Here is a 21,706-nt window from a genome sequence, read left to right as displayed (position 1 = left end):
AGAAAGACAATCCTTCCCCTTTTTGAATGAACATGTCATCTCTCTCTCTCTCTCTCTATATATATATATATATACACACACACACAGAGTAACTCCCAATGGATAATGATGATAATAACTGCATAAAAAACAAAGTTAATATAATAACGGTATTAAAGGTTTTAAAAAAACACTACTAAATAGTACCTTGTAACACAAATTGTCGTCTACTAGATTTTTTTCCCTCACCTCCTCTCTGGAAAAAACTCTCTTTGTGGGGAGGGTCAAGAAAATATAAAATGACTAAACTCTTAAAAAAAAAAAAGACAACTTTATAGATGCTTTCACACACATTCATCTCCTTTTAAATGTTCTCTTACATGCTCTTTCAACCAACCCTTCGTACACTCAAACACATACAAACATACATACACAAGACGATAGAAAAATACATATGATAAATGGCTAACATGTAATGACGAAAACAGAAACAATGAATAAAAAAAGTTCATTTACGTGCACATCTCCCATAAACCATTAGCTTCTGTTTTATTCCTTCTCCCCTTTAGTGCAAAGTCTTAGCTCTTTCCAAACAGGTCTCTCGGCTGATAGTGACAAACCTTGCAACGTTGGCTTTAATGTCAATCAGCAGGCCTGCAAAGCAGTGTCATAAAAGGCTTTAAAACTTCATAAGAGCTTAGAAAGTCATGCAGATCAGTAATTTAACTTGATTTGGGTGAACTATTACTATAAACCTGCTCAAATGCTACAGATGTGTGTCTCTTTCTGTGAAATACTTTGTAATGTTAACTTGTTGCAGTTCTGTACAATTTCATTTGGTGGAGTTTGTTCATATTTTCTTGTTTACCCCCGCATTTGTAACATTTATCAATATAGAAAAAAATGTCAACTTGCTGGTTTCAAAGCATGTGCTAGTCTTTGTTAGCTGGCATTCGTAACCTTCATCACCCATTAATAAAGCTAGTGTCCTTTTCAGTTAATCTTGCACAATCCCTGCAACAAAATTAACTTTTGTTTTTGGATGGAAAAATGTGCCATGTAAAGAAAAAAAAAAGATCACTAATGTAAAATAAATTTGCTCAGTTATCCTTTCTCTCAACTGACGTGCTCTATTATATTTCTCTGTCATTCTGAAATCGAATCATTAAAAAATATCATGCAAATCAATTACTATTACTATCAATTGTATTCATGGTGACCAAACAGTTGATGGTAATCACTGACTTCCATAGTATTTGGAAAAAATAGTATGTAAGTCAACGGCTACTGGCAACTGTCTGGTGACCATTCCTTCAAAATATCTTCTTTGGTGTTCAACAAAAAGGTTTGGAAACAACGTGAGGGAGAATAAACAATGACAGAAGTTGCATTTTTGGGTGAACTATCCCTTAACCAACCTTGTAGCTCACAGTTGATCTGTCTTCACTGGTTTGTAAGTATTATCAAAAGAATTCTTCTATGGAAGGACACGAATGGGATTTTAACTTCCGTAACCCGACTGGTGCACTCTATAGTTTGCAGCTGGGGCTGGGAATTGTACATTTCAATTAGCTGCTAACTGAAAATGGCCACTATGACAGTTTAAGGCCTTTTTTGTGACACTGCAGAGTAAGTCTAAAGAAAGACAACTCATGCGCTCCCCCTTCATCTCTCCTTTTCTCTTAATTTTGCAAACCTGCCCTCCCCTCCTGCCAGTTTGTATTTGGAACATCCTCCTCTGTCCCAAGGCAGTGTTTTATTTCCTTCCCAATTCCATGGTCCATTTCTCCTCACCCCACCTCCTCGCTCTCATTCTCCTCAAGTTCCTCTACGAGTTCATGTGCTCCACCTGGATGGCAGAGGTGGCAGACGGTGAGGCAGAGGTCTTTGTGGGCCGTCAGGTCGGCCACGGTGACCGGTTTGTACTGGATCTCTCCAGCCGGTACACGGTCTTGTACTGATGCAGGTCGAAAGGGCAGGGTATTCCCTCTGTAACAGAGTAACTGGTTGGTCGGGGCGGGGTTGGGCTGGTTCTGCGCTTGTGCCGCTGCAGCTCCGCCACCCCTGCCTCGCCCGCGACCCCTGCCGCTTCCCGTGCCCGAGGGCTGAGCCGGATTGTGGCCCTGCTGGGATTGCTGGGCAGCCACAGCAGCTGCCACCGTCAGAGGGTCTGGGTTGTGTTTTCTCATGTGTTTCATCAGGTACGTCTCCTAGAAAAGTAACACAAAACAGAAAAAATGTGTCAAAAGTAGGGCTGCCCGATGAATCGTATTTTAATGGCGACTTCTCCTCGATTTTTTTTAAGCAAAATCGACTGCGATAATTCTGATGAAATTACAAATAAATAGGGATCTAACGATTAACCGCGATCCGGTTGAAAATCGATTCAAAACGGTTGAGATGCTAAACAAATCGCGATTCAATTAGGGGGAGGAGTTTATATGAATGTATGTCTGAGGGAAACTTACTATCTTTAGAAAAGTTTAGATTGTATTTTTTCTTTTCATCTTGCCTCTGTATAATGCATAATAAAGTTCATAAGTGCAGCGCTGCTTTGTTTACAGCAGAAACTAAGGAAACACTTTAAGCTCCACCTGCTGGCAAGAGAGTGAATCTGCGTCTCGTTCAGCTCGTCTGCTGTTTCTGTTTCATGCAGATATTTTTTTCTGTATAGTTTCACAAAACTGAAGTCAAACTATTCTGGTTTTGCATCAAATTATGAAATTATACAATATAATTAAGATTAAAAAAAAAACTGCTCATGTTGTATGTATGCAGCATCTTTGGATCAGGATTAAAATGCAGTGGTTGCCTCTAATTTAAAATGGAAAGAGCAGAGACTTCTTTGAAGAGATTTCTTTTATGTGTGTTATTTATTTGATTTGGGGCTTGTTTTAAAATTTTAATTTAGTTTTGTTATTTACATTTACATTACATTTAAACTTTGTTATTTAGCAGATGCTTTTATCCTAATCGACTTTTTGAGAAATTGAGGACAATAGAAGCAATCAAAACTAACAAAAGAGCATAATATGCAAGTGCTTATTAGTATATTATTATAGTTTTATACTTAGTTTAACTAAGAAATGTGCAGCATTTTGTCCAAGCAAAAATAAAAAGACGCAGTTAATTTATCATTTGTCTTAAATATAATTTTGTAAAAAAGAAAAAAATTGTGAATCGAATCGTGAAATCAAAACCGTGAATCGAATCTAATCGTGAGTGGAGTAAATCGCTACATCCCTACAAATAAACTTGTATCTATAATTTTAGGTGGATAAGAACAATGACAAGACAGAGGATCCAGGACTGAGGTATCGTGGGTGGGATCTTACAGATGTGTAGGCGCGGTTGCAGAGGCCACAGGAGAAGAGTTTGGCGTGTTTCACCGTATGTGTCGACAAGTGAACCTCCAAGCTGGGCGCATCTGTGTAGCCGCGGTTACAATTGTGACATTTGTATGGCTTGTCCTTGTTGTGCTGTCTTCGATGAGACTGAAAAACAAAAAACAAATAAATGTCATGAGGGCGGCTCTGATGTTAATGTTAACATGAAATTCACAAGCAGATTTATGGAGACAGTTACAGCTACATATTTGTAAAATATGTATACTGGTCTGAATTAATAAATAACACTTAGAAATAACATAAAAAAAAGTTTATTTGGCTATGATTTATGCAATTACAGTACAACAAAGTGTCAGTTTTGGATGGGCATCATAAGGACTGTAATGCAATTACATAATTTGTGGCCAAATTATAAGATAATTTCACATTTTACATTTTTGCAAAATGTATGTTTACAGACTTTTTAATGGCATAAATGCAGTCTAATATTTGGTCACAACTGTTCAAAAGTTTGGGGTCTTTTTTCTTTTCAGCTTCTTTTCAGAAGTTTTGAAAGAAAATAATACTTTTATTCAACAAGGATGCATTAAATTGACCAAAAGTGACAGCAAATACATTTAAAATGTTACAAAATATTTCTATTTTAAATAAATGCTGTTCTTTTGAACTTTCTATTCATCTAAGAATCTTGAAAAATATATCACAGTTTCCACAAAAATATAAACAGCACGACTGTTTTCAACAAATCAGCATATTAGAATGATTTCTGAAGGATCATGTGACACTGAAGACTGGAGTAATGATGCTGAAAATTAAGGATTGCATCACAGAAATAAATGACATGCAATATATTACATACAATACATTAAAACAGAACATTTTAAATTTTAGTAATATTTCGCAATATTAGTTTTGACTGTTTTTTGATCATATAAATGCAGCCTTGGTGAGCATAAGAGACTTCTTTCAAAAACATTAACACATCTTACCGACCCCAAATTTTTGAATAGTGCATATATTAAATAAAAATACTAAATATAATAATTGAATGAAACAATTTATTTAGACAAAATATCATATGAACATCTAGCTACTACACTAATTTAAGTCTCACAAGCCACATGATATTTAATGTACAGTTCAGTAAATCAGTTAAAAAAATTCTAAAGTTTTTTGATTCACTAAAATTAACCAAAAGATCATTCATTTCCAGACTGAATTGGAACTGGACTTGCATTTGCATTTGGCCATCTTGAATAGTAATTGTGTATTTTAGTACAGTGTTCAGTCTGCAATGAAACCAAAGGTCATATAAAAAAAACATTTTGTTACAGTATTTTACAAAAAACAAACTCGGATGCAATTTTCCTCATGAACCACAGAGTTTCAATCACTTTCTGTAGAAAGCGCTGAAATGTGTGAAATCAGCTGAAGATGGTTACCTGGAGGTTGGGCATAGTTGCGGGTAAAAGCCTTCTCACAGCCGGGATGGGAACACTTGTATGGGAACCCGATCGCCAGTATGAATCCTTCAAAACAAAACAGAAGTTTTTCTCATTAGAATGCTTGATCTAAATTTCATCAAAATCAACATGATTGGAATACATTCTGCAGGGCTCTAAAAATATGTTTCCAGGAAGCCTACCACATCCCTCCCAATATAGCATGAAAGATGATGAAAGAAGGAAGATGAAGCAAAGAGGGAAAAGGGTGCAAGGAGAAGAGCAGGACTGCTGCTGTATATGCTTCATTACTGATTCTGTCTGGCCCTGTCTGTTACCTGTTATGCTGCTGGTAAGTGACTGAGCTGCCTGAAGGTTTTCTGGCAGTAGGAGCAGGTGTAGGGTTTGGCGCCGTTGTGGATGCGGATGTGCTGGGACAGGTAGCTGGAGTTGGCGAAGGATTTGGAGCAGTGAGGACACTTGTGCGGTTTGCCCTCTGTGTGGTTTCTAACAAGGGATGAAGGGAAGGGGATGAAAAGAGAGAAAAAAAACAGAGAGAGATTTAACAATGAATCATTAAACGAGTCCTACCTTGGATCAAATCATGATTGTATCAGAAAACATGTCATATGTTTCATGCTTTTAACAATGTGACGGTGCTCATTGTGGTGTCTGAGTTACGAAACAGCACACAAAAACATAAGCCACTTCATCTTATCCTCTCTCTCTCATTCTCTCTCTCACCGGCTTCCTTTCCCCTCCCTAACTATCAGGTTATATCAAACTATCCCAGAGCCTTTAAACCAGACATGATGAAGATAAACAGAGTGAGACAGAATTAAATTAAAGACTCATTCTTGTCCAAAAGCATAAAAATGACATGGAAAGCAGAGGAAGAGGACATGCCACAAACCAGATAATGCAGAGAAGAAACACAGATAATACAGAAGTAAATGGAGACAAAAAGACATGCTTTTAAGCCTTTCAGCCTGCTAGGCTTCCATTAAATAAAGTGTATTTTCTGTAAATACGGTTACTGTTAGTTTATACAAAAAATATTACCACACACTTCGCATTGATGTCAAGTAGCTAAACAAGAACATACTTCGCAATAACAGAATATTACATTACATGATGTCAAGTAGCTAAACAAGAAATAGGTGGGGGGGTATTGACACAAATGTACAATTTTCATAAATTCAGCTATTATTTTGTCTTGTGGACTATATATCTTTTAAGTAAAATATCTTATTCAGGACAGTACTAATTAAAAAACAACATGCGTTTTGTATGAATTTGTCAGACTCTGCATGGTCTATCTATGTAAACGTTCGACCACAACAATATAGATGTATATAAACACACACAAAAACATGCATATATAGTTTTTATGTTTTATATAATATATATGATATAGGGTTGGGCCTATACCAGTAGAAATTTGTCAAACGGTAGAGATTTTAGACTATCATCTTTATCGCAGTTACACGCTCATGTGATGTGGCTTTGCTACGTGGTCACGAAAACTTATTGTTTGCACATGTTTTTAAGCCCTGCGGTTTAAAAACAAGTGATTTTAAGCCATTGAAACTCAATCAGCAACGAAAGAGAACTCATTTCGATGTATGGACGTGCTGTCTGAGAGACTGTTTCTGAGCGCTGTCATGGAGGCGCGTGCACGTGTATACGGTTAATTATAGGCCTCAAACGGTTAAATACACACTTGTATGTGTGAAAATGCCCATCTTTGCAAGCATCCTCATAAACACAGTAATTCAGTTCTTAAGTGAAAGCAAACAGCTGAGAAAGAAAACATGTGTAACAGTATATTGGATCCGGGCAGCTCTTAAAGTGACAGCAGTCTAATATTTCTGCTGTCTGCCATTCATGTTAATCAAACAAGAAGATCTCTCACTGCACTTGACTAAATCATTTTTGTAACTTCAATAAGAAGAAATATATATTTAATTTACACAGATAAGAATATGCAGTGTTTTTTATACATTTGATGTATGTAGCATTTCTTATTTATTTGTTCTACTGTATTTTTTTGTCCTGTTGTCTGTAATTAGTTTCTTATTAAAGCTAGTATTTTTTTTTTGTGTGATATTGACAGACAAAAATTATTACATTTCTATGGTATCAAATTGATATCATAAAGACCTTATTTAAAGGAAAAATAACTAGGCTATATTGTGATATATTTATCATTACAGTGAAACAAAATCACATAATATTATTATTTTCATAACAACAACCACCAAAAATATAATATATATAAAATTAATATGATCTAGGAATTTAAAAAATAATTTATATACATTCTGCACTTCAATTGCTATTTATGCATATCAACTTAAATAAAATTAAATTTTATTGTGTAAGACTGTTATTATAACTACCTAAAAACGCCCATAAAAGAGTATAGAAAAGCTTTGCATGTGTCTATAAAACATATTAATATGGATAAATCAAAAGATTTCATGTAGAAAAGTAACAATATTTTAAAAGAAACAATACTATCTATTCAAAATCAACACAGCTGCACACGCTAAGCACATGCATAGAGTAAAAGACTGATTTTGGGATTTTAAGAATAAAATGTAGATTGATTGAGTAATTGGAAAAACAATATTTTTGACATTGACAGACCTAAAAGGCACCAAAAGAATTAAATGGAACAAAAGAAAGTTAGACATTGTGGAGTGAAATAAGACATAAAGATCAGTGATGAGATTAGCATGAGAAAAAAAATACACCTGGATCTATCAGCAGGGAATATATTGTCCAGTTTATAAGCTCAAATGTCCCCGCATCAGGGTGGGAAAAACAGGGAGGTATCAAGAGAAAGAGAGAATGGAAAAAATGAAAGATAAACATGCTTATTCTAACCGAAAGCACAACTAGGCCAACTACACAAATCCCTGGCAAGATCTGGCTTCTTCCTCTAGCAGGTGTAGTAGTGCATCCTTCAGTAAGTCTCACACACACATATGTACCGTGTATGCTGCTGTAGGTGGCTGAGCTGTCTGAAGGGTTTTCTGGCAGTAGGAGCAGGTGTAGGGTTTGGCGCCGCTGTGGATGCGGATGTGCTGCGCCAGATAGCTGGAGTTGGCGAAGTGATTTGGAGCAGTGAGGACACTTGTGTGGCTTCGCCTCCGTGACTTACCTGTCATGAATCTGCATGTCTGATTTGTTGAAGAACGTCACCGCACACATCCGGCACCTACAGAGAAAAATCAGCATGTGCATTTGAAAGATGCCCAAAATTATCATCTTAAAAACACTAAAATGGCCTTTTGAGAACTTATACTGAAAAATGTATCACAATGTAGCTCATGAATTCCATTTGTATCACATTTATCAAGCTGAGGGAAAATAAAGTGATATTTTTGTAAGGTGGCAGAAATGTCATGACTTTAAAGTTCAAATAAAAGCACTAATACCCGTTCAAATAGTGTCAGTGTGTTTTTTTCAGTGCTTAATACACACTAAAAATCTCATGATCAAGTGTTAAATTAAAACCACTAAATGACCAACAAAACTTAAGAAAATAGCAAATATGAAAGAAAATAACTAATTATTTCTATAATTCTGTTTAAATTAAGAGTCCTTAAGCAATAATTGGCACCTGTAGGACTTGTTCCCATCTTTGCCTTGATGATCATCCTCATCATTGGAAAGGTCGTATGGGTCACTTGTGTTATGCTGAAAGAGAAAAAAAAAACAGGTAAATTTTTACTTATGCATCAGTGGACAACTTGAAGGGTTAGTTCACCCAAAAATGAAAATCTTCCCATAAATTACCCCCCCCACCAACCAAGGAATCTTAGGTGTATAATAAAAAAGACAAATCTAGTCGGAGTTATATTAAAAATTGACTTTGATCTTCCAAGCTGTTTAATGGCACCCAGCAGGTGCTGCAGTGCATCCGTCCAAAAGAAGTGAAATAAAAAGTGCCCATCCATAATAAAAAAGTGTCTTCACACAGCTCCGGGGGGTGAACAAAGTCCTCCTGTAGCAAATCGATGCGTTTTTTTAAGAAAAATATCCATATTTAAAATGTACTGTTTTTGGACTGATTATGTATGTATCATTAATTTCACGTACAATCTGCAAAAGAGTGGAAAAATATGCACAAATACTCCATTTATATGGTCAACTGACCATTTACATCACACATAAGTTTTATGAATAAATAATCTTTTGAATTTTTTTTTCCCCCACAAAATCGTGTAATATCAGGGCTTGACAATTAGGACTGTCCGATGGCTCGGCACCAGCGTGAAAGACGTTTGGGACAGTTGATGGGTTTTTCACTGGGGCGACTGTGCCACTGTTGTGTCGTCACAACGATTTATCATTTGCATGTGTGTAAAAGTCTTGCCAATGTAAACAATCAAGCAATTTTTAAACAGCAATTTCAAGCACAAGACAACACAAAAGACAACTACATTCAGTTGAATTATGTCTTTACGTGAAGAGTTGAGAAAGAAATCGAATGTGTATCATTATGTTTGATCCATGCACTGACTCTACTTTACCGCACCATAATTTTACCAACTGCTGGTCTTTGAAAAAAAAAAAATTAAAACATTATTATTTATTTGTTCTGTTTATTTATTAGTGCTATTGCTTGTGATTTGTTGCATATGCATCTGTTCTTATTTACAGAATGTTTGCTTATCTCTAATAGTGTTTGAACTTTATATTTGTTAGGCTAGTAGTTTTTGCTGTGGTATTGAAATAGGAATCGAGAATTGTAAAATTGAACTGGTATTTAAAATGTTGATATCATATACGCTTATATTTAATACGAATACAAGATAACGTGTCAAAAAACAACAAAAACTACTACTATTTTATTTTTTGTGGCCGGGCCAGTGAAAATGTTGGCAGGGGAAAGTAAAATTCTAAGCACTGGCCCGACGGGCCATTAGAAAAAATCCTTAGCATTGAGTTATGAATATCTGCGGTTTGGATGTAGTAAAAACACCCACAGAAAAATCTGGGTTCATGTTTTCATTTTCTTCTGGTCACTGGCCATAATTCTAACCTTGAAAACAGGGTTTAGCCAATAAAAATAATGTCTTCAGAATTATTCATACATGTGAAAATGGGGCTGACTTTCATAAAAAAGTAATCTGGCTCAGAGGAAGATGGAAATCATGTCTGTGTGGCAGTTTTTCTGCTGCTTAATGGATAATACAAGACTTCTTCACCTTACAAATGGTTGCCAATTGCTGAAATGCTACGAAATGCATCATATTTTGAGAAAAAAATGTGACGTGCTCATGCAAAACAGGCACTGATTTTGGAATCAGCACCCCAAAATTATTAAAGGGGTCATATGATGCGATTTCAAGTTTTCCTTTGGAGCGTTATAAGTGGTGCATAAAGAAGATCTGTAAAGTTGCAAAGACTAAAGTCTCTAACCCAAAGAGATATGTTTTTTTATAAAAACAAACCCCCAACGAGGTATATGATGTCACAGTTGTCCGTGTGTGAAGAGGTTGCGAAGCTGAAAATCCGTGAATGAATGTTCCGAAGTGAGGTAAACTTCAACAGATTTCCCCTGCTCAGGGAGTAGGGAGCAATGAACACTGTGTAGAGACCATGTCAATCGGAACACAGTTCATGCACGGAGCTCACTTCTAATGAGCTGATTATCTGAATCAGGTGTGTTAACAAGAGAGATATGCAAAATATGTAGAGCTGGGGGGAGCGAGGACTGGACCTGAGAACCGCTGGTGAGTAGAGTAGAGCTTGCTTGTTTGTGGGTGTTTCTCCGATCACAAATGCAGACGTGGTTTCCCAATCTCTATGTGGGTTTTAGCGGCGGCGCGATGCAACGCAACAGGTAAAAACAAAGGTATAAGTCATTATAATCCGTAATTATGTCCCCCTTATCTGGATGCAACAAATGCCTCATTTATTTATTGTTATCGTCTTGTAGCATCGGTGTTCTAACAGGGACACACATCACAGCATGACAAGAGACGTAACATCACGAAAAACTGGATAGCTGGCCAATCAGAGCACACCTTACTTTTCAGATCAATGAGCTTTGTAAAAAATGACGCGTTTCCAGAAAGGCGGGGCATAGAGGAGAAACAGTAAATGTACAGTATGTGTAAAAAAATGTGTTTTTTTAAACCTTAAACCGCATAAACATTTCATTACACCAAATACATAAAATAATGTTCTTTTTATCACCATCATATGACCCTTTTAAGAAGCAAGTACTGGACTTCATTTAGCAAATCTGATGCAGGGCGGTGTTATATAAACAATAACTTATGTACATGAAGGTAAAATTATGATGTCTCACCTGTCCCCCAGTGGCCAGGTGCTGCAAGAATCAGCGCATCACTTCCTGTGGCAATGTGCGTGGGCTGAAACGGGACCTGCCCTCGGCATTTTTCATCCCCCCCCTGACTTCTTCTTTCTGCCTCGCTTTGATGAGGGAAGTGGCGTCATGACTACAGCGGTGGAATACTGCCATCCTCTTTCTTGTCTGTTCATGTCAGTGGGGGAAAGAAAAAAAAAAAAGATTATAAAACATAATCTGTATAATTTCTTCCAGCAATTCTGCACTAAGGATAAAGGCTTGTGTTTTTGTGAGTTTTAAACTTGTGACAGTGAAGGTCATTACTGTTATTTTCAAAGAAATCTCTGAAATTCAAAGGTCTGACATTAAATCCTTCACCACTGATATGATTAACTCGATTATTTAGTAAACATTTCCTATGAATTTCAATTAAATGAACCTAAAACGTTGCACTAAGACCCCCTTTTAATCATGTATTAGTAACGTTGTAATGTCCCAGTTTTAAAGGTGCTGTATGTATTGACCACTAGTGGTTGAAATGGGCATTGCAGCCCAAATTCGGTTATACCGCCCTTTCCTCCTCAGACTCACGCGGGTTGCCAGATTGACGACACACAACAGGAATGACACACTACAGTCTCTGCACTGGCTACCTATTAAGTTCTGTATCAGTTACCAAAATATTTTTACACACCTATAAGGCCCTAATGGTTTAGCTCCTGCGTTACCTAACTAGTCTTCTACCCACGCTACAACCCATCACGCTCCCTAAGGTCACAAAACTCTGGACTTTTGGTAGTACCTAGGATAGCAAAGTCCACTAAAGGAGGTAGAACTTTTTCACATTTGGTTCCCAAACTCGGGAATAGCCTTCCTGATAATGTTCGGGGTTCAGACACACTTTCTCTGTTTAAATCTAGATTAAAAACCACCACCTCTTTGGCAAAGCATCAAAATAATGCATCTCAGAATTTTGGACTGCAGTTATATCTGATCAAATGCGCATTATTATTCTTTAGCTTGGGTTAAACTAATTAATTTAACGTGGTTGGAACAGCAGCTACGCTAATTATGTCTCTATTTGTTTCTCTGCTTTGCCACGGGATTTACATCCCGTGCTAACTAGGATTTACACAAGCTCCAGTCTGGATCCAGAACACCTGAGAAGAGATGAAGCCAACCCCTCAGAGGACCTCAGATGATGCTAACCCCAGAATACAACATACAGAACTACCACATTTTGCTACAAAGTTTGATTGCATCATATAACTGCTGTTAATAGTGTTCATCATCTGTCATGTTTTAACATGCCTCTGCTAGATCAAAGAGAATTTTTAGATGAATGCCAAGGTTTTTTAGATCGGAATCTGTGATTTATGATCCACGCCATTTGCTGGCTTCCATGGATGCAATACGCTGTGTTTTCAGTCAACTGGCAACCCGGGATGTGGAAATACTATTAGTTAAGTTGGCAGTGGGCCAAATCACACAGACCAAACAAATACCAGTCATTTTTTAACAGGTATTCTTAAATATATGCATATTAATTTTCTATGAAAATAGTATGTGATCTTGAAAACATACATAAATATACACATAAAAAATACTACATAACATAACATATTAAGGTATTTTTATGCTTCTGTACAGTCAATAAATGATTAAATACATAAATACAAACTACAGCACCTTTTTTTATAGGTCTATCTGGGCAAACCATTGTGGCTCCCAAACCAATAATCTTATATGTCTGACCCAAACTGTGAAGTCAAATGTGTCTATAACATGAAATAATGTCTGGTTTGATATTTGTATTTATAAAAATATCCAAAATCTAATCAAAGCAAAAGTGGTGGCTGGCAGGTTGTGTTACTGCTCTTTCAAGTCAACAGCCACCAAATTTGCTCTAATCTGTGCAACTGCATAAAGTGTTATTTCACTTTAGTGATGTGAGTGTGATTGACTGCAGGTTTCTGGTAGAGATGTACACGTGCTATTATACTTACAGTGGCTGTGGAGATAGAGGGAAGGGGGCCGGGACAGCCTCTGACAGAAAAGAGCAGAACATACTCAACATATAGAGCTCGCTGTCCCTCTCTCTATTCATCCATCATCCATCCCTTCTCACTACCTCCCACAGTCACTCTCACTTTCACTTCCTACAGCTCATTTGGCTGTCAGACTGACTGAGTAAGCAAACATATGTGTGTGGCGTCTGGTGCTTAAAACAGTAAAAGTGACATGAAAACAATTAGATTTAATCAGTATCATGGAATGTGTGGCATATTATCTGTTATTAAATAAGAAGGAAATGCTCAATCAAGCACAATGATTAAGAACGATTATAAGAACACACCCATCATGAATCATTTGTGACTATGAAATGCTAACATAACGGTTAATATTTACTGTGTGAAAAATGGTGAGCTACTGATTTTTTGCATAATAGCAGGAAACATCGATTTTAGAAATTAAATAAGTAATTGTGTGCAGAAAACTTGAATGAACAAAATGTAACAAAGCATGTTTTTGGCTGGTAGTGGGATGTTACACTTTTGGATTCAGCAAGGACACATTAAATTGATCAGAAGCACAGTTAAGACATTTTATAACCTTACAAAAGATTTCTATGTCAAACAAATGCTCTACTAAAAAAATAAAAAATAAATTAAGCAGCATAACTGTTTCAACATTGAATAATAATAAATATTTCTTGAGCAGCAAATCATTCAACATTGAAAAAAAAAAAACATTACCAGAAAATCAAATCAGTAAATTAGAATGATTTCTGAAGATCATGTGACACTGAAGACTGGATTAATGATGCTGAAAATTCAGCTTTGATCACAGGAATAAATTACATTTTAGAATATGTCCACAAACAAAACAAAATGTAACATATAAAAATCAATGTTACTCTTTTTACTGTATTTTTGATCAAATAAATGCAGAATTGGTGAGCAGAAGAGACTTCGTTCAAAAAACCTTATCTTACAAACTCTTGAATGGTCTTGTACCTGTGTGTAGACAGAGTGAAAATCTTTACCTGTGTTTGTTGGGTGCAAAGCGGACACAATCATGGTTGTTTGTGGTGCGGTTCCAGAAACAAAAGACGGAGAGGAGGCAGAAGGAGTGACCAGCGCCCCCTGAGGAGTCGTGATCACTAACCCCGCTGAGAGCCAGAGGACAAACACATCAGTTTGACCAACTCTGATAACCTCATTACATTAACATTTGATTTCATTTGATGTGTGTGTGTATATTAGGCATGTGCCGATATTCAGTAATGCGATATATCACGGCAATGAATATGCATGATATTGTTATTGTGGGCACTTCTTAATACCATGAATAATTATACATTACAAATTATTCAGAATTTGGGATGCATTTTAAGAATACTTTTCTCATCAACTGGTCAAAATGCACAACACTGCTGTATGCTGCTTGAAAGATGTGTGCACTCTGATGTAAACAAGCACGCATGAGAAGCACATGAGAGACGCGCTGAATGAAAGCACATTCACTCTCTGACAGCAGATGGCGCTAAACAACAGAAAATGCAGCTGTTACCCTGGAAACCCCATAAATATAGCACCTGCCCTACTTTCTAAAAGGGTATTTAAATAGCCATTCAGGATATGTGTATTTGCTATGGTGTTCATCACAGCACCAAATACTTAAATATTTTGACTTAATAGGCTATTCATTTTCAAACTTTTTTTTTTACATTTTAATCTGGCCTACAACATGCCCTAGATATTTTTAAAAAAAGTTTTGAATTTTTTATTGTTCATTCACAGCCTTTACATTAGGGCCTTCATTTATTTAACATTAGTTAATTCATTAGTTAACACAAACTTCCAATGAAAAATTCTTTTGAACTTTCATTCATCTTAGGTATTCCAATATTTAATAACAAGTCGTTAAAATCTAAAGTTGCAACTGTGTTATTTAATGAGCTAACATGAACTAAAACTTCTGTAGCAAATGTAGCTATTGCTCATTGTGAATGTTAATGGTTAACTAATTAATGAGGTCTTATTTTAAAGTGATCCCTATTGGTCTTTATAGTTCTTTTGCACTTTAATCTGTGTAAAACGTTTAACTTTATATATTTTTCTGTATTGCTTTATTGTATTGAAATATTCTGTTATTTTTGTTATAAGAAAAAAGTTATTAAACCTGTTTTACTGTATTATGACCACTTTTTTTTAACTAAATTTCAATATCATGATAATACAGTATACCGTGATAAAAGCATTAGCAATTAATCGCAACATGAAAATTTGATACCGCCATATCCCCTACTGATATGTGTGTATATATATATAGATATATATATATATATATTATATGTCGATATATATATATAAGAAGAGTTCAGAGATGCAAAAGCCTCTAAGTACATTTTTGTTTTTCTTTAAAATGATCATTTCTTTCTGGCTACTATGCATAGGTTTCTATAGGACCTTTCGCACAACTTTAGTTCCACAACTAAATGTACAGTACTAAAGTACTGGGACGATTTTGCATGAACTGTTTCCCAGTACCATTAAAAGGGTTGCATTCGCACCGACAGTGTGTACTAGTAAGTGGCGTAAGCCGGTCGACAGCGATGTCATTTGTGTGCGGCGTTCAACAACATTCGTTAACAAAGAAGAACAGGAGGATGGAGGACGCTTTGATCGGAGCTGTGTTTTTGTTGTGTCTCATGAGTTTCACAATAATGGACATGGAATGTCGACGTATACGTAAAGCAATTGAAAGAACGGAAAGGAGGACTAAGAATCTCCAACGACAACTGGCAGTGCTACATTTGCTACAAGTACCTGCACTTCAGTGTCCGTATATTTATCGCTGTTTGTCATACTTGTGAAATAAGTTTACACAATGTTTACAGTATGTTACATAGCGTTTTAAATCATGGCGGGTGAGGGCGTTTTCAAACATGTTTGGCCAATGAATGTCTACTTACGTCACGGGTAGTACCAGTTGTGCTGGTTAGACCCTTCTCTGGAGGTAAGAGCTAATTTGGTTCTCGAAAAAGGCAGTGCAGTCCAGTACTAAAATCGCACCCAGTTCCTGCAGTGCGAAAACAACCCAAAAGGGGTAGTTCCACAATGAGTTTCTGGTTCTATGAAAAGGTTCCTGTGGTGCGAAAGGCCCTTATGTAAGTAGTGGTACTTCTGAATGGGTTGAGGCTGGGATTTAGCGCATTTGAAGTGAAAAGTACTTGATGAACATGTACTATGTATGGAGAGCATTCACTCAGTACGTTATCTCATTTTTGACCCAGATGGCTTTTAGAGGCTTTTGCATTTGAACTCTTCATATATGCCATAGATTTTTCAAAACTTTGAACACCCACCTGCCGTCATGATGCCCGTAGACGGGACGGGCAACACCGTGATGTTTTGGGATGTGTGAGGTGGGTGCAGGTGTGATCCCAATCCAGCTATTTGTGCCCCTGATGTCCCACCTGCTCCTCCTCCACCTTCCTGCTTCGGCAACCTCCCGATGGTTCCTGTGTCCATGGCGACCGAGCCCGGCACCGTCAGCACCGCCGTAGGGTAATGCGCCGCGGATGAGTGAGGAAAAGGGCCCCAGCTGCTCTTTCATCTTATTCAGAAACATGGCGTTCTCAATCTAAACTCGCAAGAGGGAATGAATGGAGAAAAACAAGGGAGAAAAAAAAACAACAAACAAGGGAAAGAAGGGAAGGAGGAAGAGAAAAAGGAGGATGGATTGAGAGATAAATGCAGATGAAGGATGAAGGGGAAGAAGGAGAGAGCAGCGAGGGGTTACTTTTTCTGGATGCTTTTGCAGGGCTTCCAGTGTGTTACTTTGACATGGATCAGTGCGAGGCTGGTGTTAGCCATCCCGGACTGGTATGCATGTTTCATTTTTTATTTTTTTTGGTTTACTAGATTGTGTGTTCTAAAAGCATGGCGTGTCTGTTAAAGACACGAGGATTTACTGTACAAGAGAGTCCAATAATAAGGTGTCTACCTGTCCTTGTACTGTTGGTACGGGAGACCAAAAGTATGATGAGTTGAAATGGGAATCTTCCATTATTTCTGCAATTGAAAAGCAACATAACTTGTAAAACACCCACTCTGCCTTTGGCAACACTTGTGAAATGACACCTCGCCTTTATGTTTCTCGTGTGGCCGGAAGGTTTATTCACTCACTTGGTCAAGACCGTATTCATTTTGGCAGTCAAGTATCTTGCATAACGTAAAAAAGGCTTTAATTTTCTCTTTGGAACATCTGCCAAATGTCATGCATCTTTATCCTTTTGACAATAAGTACTTTATTTCTCTTTAGGCGAAAGACTTAGAAGCAATTTTCTGGTGGATGCTGGGCAAAGAGGCGTGTTGGGTTAGGAATCCTGATGCATGCACGACCCAGTGTTAAAACATACCTGACATGAATAAAATAAAAAATACATGCATGCCAGCTCAGCCCGCACAAACAACCTCCCTCCAGGAAAAACAGACTGAACCAGCCTAAGAAGGATTGCGGGTCTCTCAGTCTAGCCAAGATGGTGCTCGGCTGGGTTAACTTGTCTGCCAACTAGTCCAGCAGAATGACCAAACAAAACCCCTCTTAAAGTTGCAATGAAACAGAATTAGTGACCAATCTTTTCTTCTGTATTGTAACACACATTGGAATAAGTGTTATTTTAGTATCACTGATATACTAAGTTAGTTTTTGTTCATATTTTGAATTCGATTTTATTTTTAGATTTCCTGTTTTCACTTTAATTTTTGTTAAAGGGGTGGTTGACTGATTTTTTTTCTAGGCTTTATTGTGTTTATGGGGTGCAGGCTAACATGTTAATGTTTCGTTTAAAAAAAAATGCATTCTTTTTCCCATAATTTACCTTTATTCTACACCGCACTGTCTCTTCTCCTATGAACACGGCCGCTCCGATCATTTCCTGGTTTCATGAAGCCCCTCCTCATAAATACACGATGGGTTGAGATTGGTTGAGATTTGCTAGATTCGTGTCTAGTACGTGTCTAAACGTCCCACCCTCAGCTCAGCGGCATGTGCTCCGATTGTATTGTAAACAATGCTGTCGTCTTTATTGCTTATCAATTTTGATCCTGATTGAGACGCAGAGAATACTGGTGAAGAGTATCGTGAAGAACCTGAGCAAGCACGGCTCTTAATGATACGTTTTTTGTGTGTTGTTGTCTCATTCTTTTAGATACGCTGTTATTTGTAAATGCTACTGCTTCTGTTAGCTTTTAATATACGGTTGTATCCTGATTAAAGCTTTAATACAGTTCGGCAACCGCATGCGCATCCATGTATAACGCTTCTCATAGCTATGTGAAAAATATCTGTCTGTCTATACACATAAGTGCATAAATTGGACCAGTTTAATGGAGCTGACGAGCTGATGAGCTGAATGATAGAGAGAGAGAGAGAGAGAGAGAGAGAGAGAGAGAGAGAGGGCTGAGAGAGAGAGATGAGAGAGAATGCTGCTTTAGAGCAGGTGAATCCAGGCGACGCGTTAGGAAGAACAGTATTAAGAACCGCTGCTTTTGAACACAGATTTAACAGCATGGCAACCACCTCTGGTCTCTAAAGCAGCGCAACTTGTCCTAAAGCGTGTTTCCCGGGGGCGGGGTTTTATCAGGGTTTGTGATGTCACAAACCCAGGAAGTAACTCGTAACTCGTTGTAGTCCCTACAAGCCATTTTTGTAGGCATTAAACTGACAGAATTGTAAAAGATTTTAAATCTGTTTGCATTGAACTTTCAGTGTCATTACTTTGCAGATATTGTTTATGCTCAAACAGCAACAATACACACTAACTAACGTTAAAAAAGTGAAATCGCAATCAACCACCCCTTTAAAATTTTAGCATTTTTGTGGTGTTTTTGTGTTTTTTATTATTTTAAATTTATATTATCATTTGTATATTTATTTATTTTGTTTTAGTTATTTTAGTACTTAAACTAAACCTAAACGAGAAATATTAACCTCAGAAACTTTATATATATATATATATATTATATAACATATATATATTGTTTTATTCCAGTTGACTTTTATTGAATTTCAAGAATTTTTTCATGATTTTCGAATGTCTCTACACATCTGAGTTAAGGCTGCACCTGCTAAAATCCAGTTTAAAGATGCAACGTCATATAAAAGTTAGACTAAATTACCGGTGCAGCCCTGACCCACCTAAGCCCAATAGTTTTATAGTAAAACACTTGTGAATGCAGTGTAAATGCTTTTATGCCTCCTCTGAGCAGCATTAAAACAGTGTGTAAAGACACTCAAATGCCACGTCAGAAGCGCTTCTGCGTCACCTTTGAAGTGCAAGTCCTGCAAATGTCACCAGAGAAAAGTCTGTCATTTCCACTTGAAGGTCCAGTTTACATTTGGATTAAACATAACAAAGTCAAAAAAAAAAAAAAAGGAAAAATTAAAAACACATGCAATGATAATTGTTCACAATAAAATTTAACACATGCATCAGTGTTTCCCACAGACTTACACTCTATTTGTGGTGGCACTTCCCCCGGGGGAATTTATAACTTCTATACGATATCGACACCATGGGCAAACATTTAAGAGCATAAAATTTTAGATTTTAATTGAAAGATAAATATAACAAGGCTAGAACATGACGAAGACAATGAGGTTTATTTTTACATTAATAGAAACAACTTGAGGTGATAAAACACTGGAGAAAAACTTATGGCTTTGGCTATGTTTATTTAAAATTTCTTTAGAGAGAAGTATTATTTTTCCTATTTTTACCCAAAATAGGGTGGTGTGAGCATTAGTGAGTGCACTCATGCAATGTATGTTTCATTCATTCTCGTGCAGAAACTCCAAATACGTCTCACAGATGTAACAGAACGTTCCAGGAAATCCCTTAAGACATCCAGCTATAGTCAATTTCAGCACTACATACAAAATAAAGGACATTTCTTACAAAATAAAGTTCTATCCTGCAAATCATTACATGAAAAAATTCAAAAGTGATATTTCCTCCAGAGAGTGGCTCTTTCTGTTGAAACTGTTGATCATCTATTTTGGAACGCTCCATTTACAAAGAAATTTTGGCAAGATGTTTTACGTTTCATTAGGATTTAGAATTTATAATGAACATGTCCTGTTTTGGAAGGACGTAGTGCTGGGTTTTACAGAATATGAACAGTCAAATAACAAAAAATAGTTTTATGTAGTGAATCTGATTTTGCTGCTTGCAAAACTCCACATTCACAGATGCAAATATCCAAACTACACACCTCTCTTTTGGTTTTCATGAAAGAATTTCATGAACAACTTTCATTGATCCAATTGTCTAAGAACAAAAAAGCTTATTTGTAACTCTGTAATGACATGTAAGTCTCATTTATATATTTATTTTCTTCTTCACTGTGTAATGTATTAAACACACCCTTTTTCTTTATTTTGCTGTCATTGTCTATAATTTTTATTAGCTGATATTTGTGTTAATTAAAAAAATAAACTCTACATTGAAGTAAGAATTTACCAATTTTTATTACTAAAATAAAACATTTACTGGAAAAAGGAATATCTATTTGTGGAGGTCAGTGTTGATGTGTTGTGGATAAATCAATGTAGTCTATGGGAAACACTGATGCATTTAGGAAATATATGGGGTGAATCTTCATTTCATGCAGACTTTAAATAAGACAATAGACCATCCTGACGAGACTGAGGATCCAGCGGACCAGTTTACACTGATTTAGGCTTTTTTTTTTCATTTTAGTAAAATTTGGAAAAAGAAAAAAAAGTTGTAAAAAAAAAAAAGGCAAAATAAAACCATAACACTTTAATTTTTATATATATTTGATTTTCTTTTGCACACACACATTTGTTGTTCTGATGCAACAGCAAGCGCACAGTGGGTTTAGCTGCAGACAGATGCAGAAACTTGCATGAAGATTGGCTCTCGCTATAAATAGATATCAAAACAAAAGCTTCGCGATCCTGCGACCAAACCTGTCTGCGATTGCTGATAAAAAGAAAAAAAACCAAAAATGTGTAGACCTTACTCAGGTTCTGTGCACATCTGACAACAAGTCGTTCATTTCGTCTCCACGCCTAAATACAATCAAGAGAGGCAAAACAACGTCGCGTTTTTTTTCGTGTTGTAATGGTTGCATGCGGTGTTTTTGCTGCAAGTGACAGCTCACTTTGCATGTTGCTATCGAGTGGGGACAATGTTAATAGCATAAGCACAAGGAAAGTTTAGCTGGGAAGTCAACAAAACCATCCATTCATGATCTATCAGGACTTCCTCAACCAGCCTCCATTAAAATGGTCAGCTTTTGTTATGGCACGCAAAGAAAGAAAGCCGATCCAAAAGGCTATGCAAACATGTAAACTTCCGCTTGCAAACCATAACGTCCCCACATGCCTCCATGCCTCTCTCGGCTTAGTCTCGCTGAGAAAATAAAAAAGAAAAAAAACCTGGAGGATAAAAAAAAAAAAAAAACAACAGAGAAAAAAAAACCGTCGACGCCAATGCGAGAGAGACGCAGCTTCATGCAGACTTCCGGCTGGCGAGACAGGGGGAGAAGCGCCCGTGTGAGTTGCTCAAA

General features: G+C 36.8%; 1 pseudogene; it reads right to left on the bottom strand.

Annotated features, from left to right (window-relative positions):
- Positions 1-1,759: 1,759 nt before the first annotated feature.
- Positions 1,760-17,251, bottom strand: LOC122148767 (annotated as a pseudogene).
- Positions 17,252-21,706: the final 4,455 nt, after the last annotated feature.

This window comes from Cyprinus carpio, chromosome A19 (assembly GCF_018340385.1).
Source record: "Cyprinus carpio isolate SPL01 chromosome A19, ASM1834038v1, whole genome shotgun sequence".
Classification (NCBI taxonomy): domain Eukaryota; kingdom Metazoa; phylum Chordata; class Actinopteri; order Cypriniformes; family Cyprinidae; genus Cyprinus; species Cyprinus carpio.
Note: the sequence above shows the minus strand (reverse complement) of the source record. Positions and strands in the feature narration are given on the sequence as shown.